This window comes from Humulus lupulus, chromosome 4 (assembly GCF_963169125.1).
Source record: "Humulus lupulus chromosome 4, drHumLupu1.1, whole genome shotgun sequence".
Lineage (NCBI taxonomy): Eukaryota > Viridiplantae > Streptophyta > Magnoliopsida > Rosales > Cannabaceae > Humulus > Humulus lupulus.
Genome location: NC_084796.1, coordinates 160,563,193 through 160,572,318, shown reverse-complemented (window position 1 = coordinate 160,572,318; position 9,126 = coordinate 160,563,193). Strand labels below are relative to the sequence as shown.

General features: G+C 38.0%; 1 non-coding gene across 1 annotated transcript; it reads left to right on the top strand.

The window, feature by feature from the left end:
• The first annotated feature begins 6,869 nt into the window (after positions 1-6,869).
• Positions 6,870-6,975, top strand: LOC133833307 (small nucleolar RNA R71). Its single transcript, XR_009892698.1, has one exon. It is a non-coding gene; the product is annotated as a small nucleolar RNA R71 (small nucleolar RNA).
• Positions 6,976-9,126: the final 2,151 nt, after the last annotated feature.

Sequence of the window (9,126 nt, the reverse complement as noted above, 5' to 3'; positions counted from 1 at the left end):
ATCTTCACAACTCAATAAATAGTTACACAATTAATCTAGCTACTCTCGTTCCAAATTAGAATTGTGTCTAACATAACCAAAGCATATTCAAATCGCACTTCTCAGATTTTGATTAAAAAACATATAGATAATGACTATAGATGGCCAATCAATAAGTACAAGCTATAAGGAATTGAAAAGAGATGAAGAAGAAAATTGAAACTGCATTAATTCATAATAGGGATTCAAGTGATTCAATTAAAAATCCTAAAAAGAAAATTAGTTCATAATTGTAATTCTAATCACAAAGAAATTTAAAAATAATATAAAGAAATAGATGAAAAATAAGCAATTGAGAATTCTCCAAGCCTTCTTCAGCCTCCAAGACTCTCCCCTTCGATCCCGATTTTTGCTTCTTTGTTTTTTCTTATAAAACCTAATTTTCTTTTCAATTTTTGAAGAGGCGGGTCGCGGCTCTACACGCACCATGCCACGACCCGTGTCCTAAATTCACGAGGATCTGCACTTCTGAGCCGCGGCTCTCCCAAAGCCATGCCGTGGCCTGTGTCTCTGATTTCTGGCATTTGGCTCTTCTATGTCGCGACCCTCCTTAGCCATGCCGCGGCTCAAGTCTCTCCTTCAAAACATAGGTTCTGTTTAAAGGGCTGGCCGTGGCTCTAGAGCACTCATGCCGCGACCCTTAAGACAGTTCTCAACTCTTGCATTTTTAAGCTCGAAAAATCACCAACGCCTCCAAATCACATCGAGATCCATCCTTTGTCAAAAATATTAAAAATACTTGGATATTTCTTATCTTTTTGGACATTTTCCCTCCAAGTACTCAAATCTTCCTGTTATTCACAAAAACTGCAAAACAAACAAACAAAAACATAAACCCGCACTAAATGAAAGAAAAGACTATCTAAAACACCACCTAAACATGACATAAAGTAGACTCAACAAACTCCCTCAAACTTAACCTTTACTTACCCTCAAGTAAAGATTGACTTCAAACTTAAAACAAAACATGACACAAACGGTTAAGCCTCCATTATATTCACAACACCTTGTCATCATTCACAAAATATCAACTGCATTTTACAACCAAAATTTCAATTCGATCACTCTAACAATTAACCTGAATGCTCCATTGGAAATAAGAATATGGTTTGCAAATAACAAAAGGAGCAATTAGAATGCCTCATTCATGTCTTACTCATTCAACAATCCGCTAACCAATATTCAATATGCTTGCATACTTGCCTTTCTCCACTAATGTCAACAAGACATGTTTTGGAATCAATAGGACTTTTAAGGTTCATAACATTGTGGCCTAGGTAACGGTAGTTGAAAAGACATTTAGGCTTCATTATACCATAAGCACATCAAAAACCCGTCAAACCAACCTTCTTGCCTTTCAAAATCTTTCCCCAATCCACCACTTTTTCAACAATTGAGTAAATCACAAAACAATGCTCCAAAATCACTTTATTTACTTATTTTTCACTCTTTAAGTTTCCTTTTTTTTTTCTTTCTTTCTTCTTTTCTTTTTCTTGCTTTTTTTTCTTTTTTTTAAAAAATAAAAATAAATAAATAAGTGATGTTGCAAGAGCTTTTACACTTCTCTCAATCATTAAGGTACATTATTTATCCACATATCAATGATCTTACCCAATACACTTCATTTCCCCAAACTTATTTCTAAGCTTATGGCATAACTCAAGGATAAAGGAACATAGGAATGGGTACATTTTTGGCTTAATAGTGTGGTTAAACAATATATCAAACAGGCTAAAGCACAAAGGGGCAAACTAAGGATAAAAATAATATTGGTAGGCTTGAAAGGCTCAAACATTCCAACAAAATTGCCTAGATCATTTTCCAATACACATGTTATCAAGGATTTCATCTCAAAAGACAAGCAATGCAAGTTCTATCATATTCCACAATTCATTCTTCATACCCAAGTAAAACATGTATAACATATGCTAATTATCCACATTTACACAACATATTCAAATTTCCAAGAAGCATTAAAATTAATCCAAAGAGTAATCAACCAAGCACACGGTTATTCACACAATCACTATTTCACAAATGATGACAAACGACATTAATAACTAAATTTCATCGGCTTAATTGTTCAACAATAAAGACATAACTAAATAACAAATAGTAAACTAAAAGAAAAATAATAAAAATAAAAACAAAAACAAAGTCAAAATGATAAGCCCCTCCCCCAAACTTAAATTACACATTGTCCCCAATGTGACATGAAGACTATGGAGAGAAGACATACCTCAAAAGACACGCCACATCAGTATGGCGGAGGTGGTGGTGGTGGGTTGTAGGGATTAAACTGTGGTGGAGGTGTGAAGTAGTTTTCATCATCAGAACTCATCGTCCACCTAGTAACCAAACATTCAATTCTTCTACATGAACACGCCCATACTCATTCTGATGTACCAAGTAATCATTGTAATGCTGATTTTGCACATGATGCGACTAGATTAAATATTGATTTTGGCGGGTGATATAATCCACTCGATCATGCATACGCTGAGTGTGCTCATCAATAGGCCCACCAAGTGCCAAATGTGATGTGGGGTTACTAGGACCCGCATCATCAGCACCTTCCTCTTCCACGTGGTCAGTGTTAGCTACTTCATCGACCCGTCGACGCTTATAATGTTGCCCAAGTGATGGTGGGATAAGAGAGGACGGAGGAAAGGCAGCAGACAGAGTTTGATTAATCGGCCTTATGGGCTTGCGAACCAGATCACTAGCAAAGACCGGTACATCATAAGTATCACACAGGGTTGAGATAAAAGTACCATGGGCAACACCAGCAGTAGTATTGAAGCTACTGATTTTGCGGATGCTGTGACGAATGACTCGGCCTACATCAATTATCATCTTTTTCATGATAGCATATACCAATAAACAACGCTCTCTATCAATAGTAGATAAGTGAGAGGTAGGAAACAGGCGGGAACTAGCAAAATAAACCTAGGCCTTGGCAAGCAGATTAAGTTGCCGCCAGTTCATGTCTTTGGGCTTGCCATGTTGATAATTAAAATGAGGCCCCTCCATACTCAAAGTTTCAACCACTCCATCATAATCTGGCTCGCTAAAGTGAGCCAATGCTCATCGTTTAGCGCAGACAAAGTAGGGAGGTGCAGCAATGAATTAAATGAATAAATTTCAGTAGGCACCCTTTTACCCTGAATCAAGTTGTGATGTTTCGCATCAAGGTACGGGAAATTGGCGTCGAACTCAAACATTTGGGAGTAATTAGCCATGCCAACTCGGGTGGAGTTGTAGAAAACACCCCAATTTCTTCTCACTATCTCGACCTGAATGAGATCATAAGAGGGATTATTTTCAAACGGTTCATCTTGAAACTCAAACCCCATTTTCCTAACCACAGATTTCTCATGAATTTTTTTGAACATATCGACCGCATGCTTATTGACAAATAAGTTAGTATCATAATGAGCAGGAGGAGGTGGTGGGGGGTTTTGGTCTCGGGATGACGAGGCTTTCTTTCAAGAGGCATCTCTTGTGGGATTTCTCTTAGGACCCATTACACTAATACACAACAAAGACTGCCCCCAAATTTGTGAAAAAAAATTGAGCAGAACCTCCCTTCTTTTCCCACTTCCCAACAATCACCAAATTACAATAGACAAGCAACCCAACCACTTACACTAGATAAAATCATTCAATTTCTCAATAAAAATTCTTAAACACAGTCCACAGTAAGATACTCAATGCAATCCAAGTTTCCCTTAAGAAATCACTACAAAGAGAAGTGATACTTACTTGAATGTGAGAGCCCTCCTTCTTCTTATATCTTGAGCAAGTGAGATACTCAAAATGCCCTACACATTCAATGCCACGACCCGCATAAAAAATTTAAAAAAACTGGGGAAGAATGACGCAGCATTAGTTTATCCATGCCGCGGCCTGCATCAAAATTCTGGGAAACCGAATCATAATGCCGCGGCTCTACATCTTCATGCCACGGCCCGCCCCAATCTTTCTGAAATCTTGGGCCTCTGGAACGAGCTATGCCGCGGCTCAATATGACTATGCCGCGTCCCTTAAGGATTTTTGTTTATTTTTTTGTTTTTTCATTTTCACGCTTTGCACGATTCCAAATGTACAAAAATAAACCAAATATCCATAATTTACAAGTGCAAAAATAATAAAAATTAATACAAATAAATAGGGTGCCTCCCACAATCACTGTCATTAACGTCATTTAGCCGGACGCTGAACTCCTCTTCAAAGAGGCTTCAAAAGAAGAATTGACTTCGCCTAATCAAACATACTGCCCAGATATGGCTCTAACCACTAACCATTCACCTTGAAAGGCTCTCCATTTTTTCCTTGCACCTCCACCGAGCCATGTGGAAACACCTTCACAATAGTAAAAAGCCCGACCATCGGGATTTCAATTTGCCAGGAAATAGCCTTAACCATGAATTAAAAAGAAGTACTTGCTGTCCAGGTTGAAATTCTCTTCTGACTAGGTTGTTGTCATGCCAGTCTTTTGTACGCTCTTTATAGATTTTTGCATTTTCGTATGCCTCGTTACGAAATTCATCAAGTTCATTCAATTGCAAAATTCCATTTTCACTAGCTGCAGTCTAATCCAAGTTTAACTTTCTTATCGCCCAGTATGCCCTGTGCTCTAGCTCAACTGGAAGATGGCAAGCTTTCCCAAAAACTAAGCGATATGGGGACATACCTATCGGTGTTTTAAACGTTGTTCTGTTAGCCCATAGTGCATCATCCAACTTCTTTGACCAGTTTTTCCTTGAACTATCCACAGTCTTTTCAAGGATACTTTTCACCTCCCTGTTTGAGATTTTAGCTTGGCCATTTGACTTGGGGTGATATGGCAATGCAGTGCGGTGGTAAACGCCGTAGCGAGGTAAAAGTGCATCAAGTTGTTTATTAACAAAATGACTCCCTTCATCACTAATGAGAGCTCGGGGTGTCCTAATAAGAGTGAAAATGTGTTTATGGAGAAAGTTTAATACAGTTTTACCATCATTGGTCTTTGTCGCAGCAGCTTCCACCCATTTGGACACACAATCTACAACTAACATGATATACTCATTGTTGTATGACAGTGGAAACAGACCCATGAAGTCAATGCCCCATACATCAAACAACTCGACTTTCAAAATCACATTGAGAGGCATCTCATTTCTCATAGAGATATTGCCCAAGCACTGACACCGATCATAAGCCTTCACAAAAACGTTAGCATCTTTAAATAAAGTTGGCCAATAAAAACCACTTTGCAATACCTTAGCTGCTATTCTTGTGGCTCCAAAATGTCCACCACATTGCAAGTTGTGGCAGTGGGCAAGAATATAATGCATTTCATCCTCCGGTACACAAAGACGGATAATTTGATCAACACAATACTTATATAGAATAGGCTCCTCCCAGTAGTAATGCTGCACCTTAGAGTAAAATTTCTTCAACTGTTGCTTTGTCATCTCAGGAGGCACAACCTTTGCAACAAGGAAATTCACAATATCTGCAAACCAAGGCACAACAGAATTTTCTCTTACCCCAAACAACTGTTCATCTGGAAAGGAGTCATTGATCTGCACATAAAGCATGCTTACATTCAAAGTGCAAGGTATAGTAAAGCTCCCCGAATCTCTCAACTTTTGGGGAAACTTCCTCTACAATATTGCACTACACTCTTCAGTGAGTGCCACCATCTCGTAATCCTCCATCTTCCTTTTCTTGGACATAATCTCCTTTTTGAATTTCACATAGCTGGGCATCTGCTCTAAGGCCTCAGCAAAAAGAATATTGATATGCAGCTTTTTAAACACCTATAAAAACTTAGAAAACTGTTTATTAAGATTAGTTTTTCTAAGCCTCCGAGGATATGGAACTCGAACTGGCTGGTCATCAAAAACTGGAGGACACTTTTTTGAACTCTGGTGGTCTTTAGTAACCTTTTGTTCTGCTGTATCAGACTTTTCAACCATCTCTTCATTATGAATGACTGACTGTTGTACACTATGCTGCTCAATTTGTTTACCACCCCTCAGAGTAATTGCCTGAACTTGCTCCTTAGAATTGACTTCAGTATTACAAGGAAAATTACCTTGTGGTCTGTTATTAAGCATATTAGCCAATTGCCCCACTTGTGTTTCCAGATTCTGATAGAAGATCTAGTCTCTATCATAAACTGAGTTTGAGTGTTGGTGAGGGTCAATAATGCAGCTTGCAATTCATTAGGCCTATCTGGTGGAGCTTGATTCATTAGTTGTTGAGGCCTAGGCTGTTGTGATGAAGAGGCTTGATGCATTGGTTGCTGAGGCATATTCTGTTGAAACTGGCCCTGAAACTGAGGTTGCTAGCCCTGATTGTTCCTCCAAGAAAAATTAGGATGATTTCTCCACCCAGGATTGTAAGTGTTTGAGAATGGATTATTAAATGGCCTCTGAAAATTTCCCACAGCTTGAACCTGAGCTTGATCCATAGGAATGTTATTACTACTGCTAGCATGACATTGATCAATAGAGTGAGGACCACCATAAATTTCACACCTAGCTGTCATCTGAACCGGATTAGCAGATAAAGTGCTCTGCTGTAATTGTTTTGTCAAGGAGGCCACTTGAGCTGTCACAGCAGTAATTGCATCAAGTTCATGCACCCCCGCTACCTTTTTGACCCCAGATGACCTCTCCTCAGACCACTAATGATTATTTGTAGCCATGTCCTCTAGCAGCTCATATGCTTCATTGGCATTCTTACTCATGAATGCCTCACCAGCTGCAGCATCAATAATCGTTCTTGTTGTACCACACAGCCTGTTATAAAAATTGTGAACTAGCATCCACTTCTCTATACCATGGTGGGTTATTTCCTCAATAACTCCTTGAAATTCTCCCACGCATCATATAATGACTCTCCATCCATATGATAGAAGTTATTAATTTCTCCCCTTAATTTAGCAGCCTTCGAGGGAGGGAAAAACTTAGCCAAAACTTTCTGAGCAAGGTCCTGCCAAGTATTGATAGAATTTTCCTAAAGCGAATTAAGCCAGCTCTTAGCTCTTTCCCACAGAGAAAATAGGAAGAGTCTCAACCTTATAGCATCATCGCTAACCCCATTGTACTTGAAAGTGTCGCACAACTCCAAGAAATTTGCCAAATGCATATGGGGGTCTTCAGAAGGCAAACCACCAAATTGAACAGTGGTTTGCACCATTTGCAAAATTGCCAGCTTAATCTCAAAATTATTAGCCTCCACAGCCGGCAGTCTTATACAGTTCTGTACTCCCGTTATAGTGGGCAGTACATAGTCTCTCAGACTCTTGGCATCATGATTCTGAACTGGATGTTGAAGAACTTCGGGAACCTCATTATTCCTCACATTTTGTGCCATCTCTACCGTCTGATGAGCCAACCTCTTGTTTCTTCTGTTTTGTTTGCACGTCTTCTCAATTTCAGGATTTACAGGAACAATACTACCTGCCTCTTTTCTGCTACGCATATTACACAACCACCTCAAATTTACAAAGGAACCCAGCTGAAACAAATTAGAAACAAGGCAAAAATAACCAAATTAGAAATAAAATCAATTAGACCGATATTGATAGTTTTTCATTCCTCAGCAACGGCGCCAAAAACTTGTTGCGAAATTTTCTAGCTACGTAAGTGCACGTATCACAATTTAGTAATAATCTTGGTAAAACCAAGTATCGTCCTCAAGGACTGAATCTCCAATTACCAGTCAATTAATCTTTTTTTTTCTTCTATTTGGTCGATTAGACTTTCGATTCTTGTAGACAAAGCAAAAGAAAATATAAAGTGCTGAAACAATAATTAAAGATTAAATAAAACAATGAGTACTAAAAAAACCTTAGATTAAAATAGTGAAAGAATAATTAGGATATCTAATCTCATCAACTATCCTCCCTATTACTCCCTAATACAAAGTTCTAAATTCTTCTTTCTACCTATTTCAATTAATGAGTTGACAAAAGCAGCTTATAATCATTTTATGAATTATAAACTCAACCTAAGTGAAAATTTCCTATATTTCTATGGTAAATTGAATCACAAAGATAGCATTAATCTTAAAAACTCTATAAATAGTTACACAATTAATCTAGATACTCTCGTTCCAAATTAGAATTGTGTCTAATATAACCAAAGCAAATTCAAATTGCATTTCTCATATTTTGATTAAAACATATAGATAATGACTATAGATGGCCATTCAATAATCAATCAATAAGTACAAGCTATAAGGAATTGAAAAGAGATGAAGAAGAAAATTGAAATTGCATTAATTCATCATAGGGATTCAATTAAAAATCCTAAAAAGAAAATTAGTTCATAATTGTAATTCTAATCACAAAGAAAATTAAAAATAACTTAAAGATTTAGATGAAAAATAACCAATTGAGAATTCTCCAAGCCTTCTTCAGCCTCCAAGACTCTCCCTTTCGATCCCCATTTTCGTTCCTTTTTTTTTTCTTATAAAACCTAATTTTCTTTTCAATTTTTGAAGAGGCAGGTCGTGGCTCTACACGCACCATGCTGCGGCCTGTGTCCTAAATTCACGAGGATCTGCACTTCTGAACCGCGGCTCTCCCAAAGCCATGACGCAGCCCATGTCTCTGGTTTTTGGGATTTGGCTCTTCTATGAGACGGCCCTCCTTAGCCATGCGACAACTCAAGTCTCTCCCTCGAAACATAGGTTCTGTTTAAAGGGCTGGCCGCAACTCTAGAGCACTCATGCCGCGACCCTTAAGAAATTTCTAAACTCTTGCATTATTAAGCCCGAAAAATCACCAACTCCTCCAAATCGCTTCGAGATCCATCCTTTGTCAAAAATATTACCAAAACTTGGATATTTCTTCTCTTTTTGGACATTTTTCCTCCAAGTACTCAAATCTTCCTGTTATTCACAAAAATTTCAAAACAAACAAACAAAAGCATAAACCCGCACTAAATGAAAGAAAAATGAAATAAAAGACTATCTAAAACACCACCTAAACATGACATAAACTAGACTCAACAGTCCTCTAGACCAACCACTTTGTTCGTCATAGGGTCAAGCTCTAGATGCAATGGTTTACCAAATTTTCCTTCA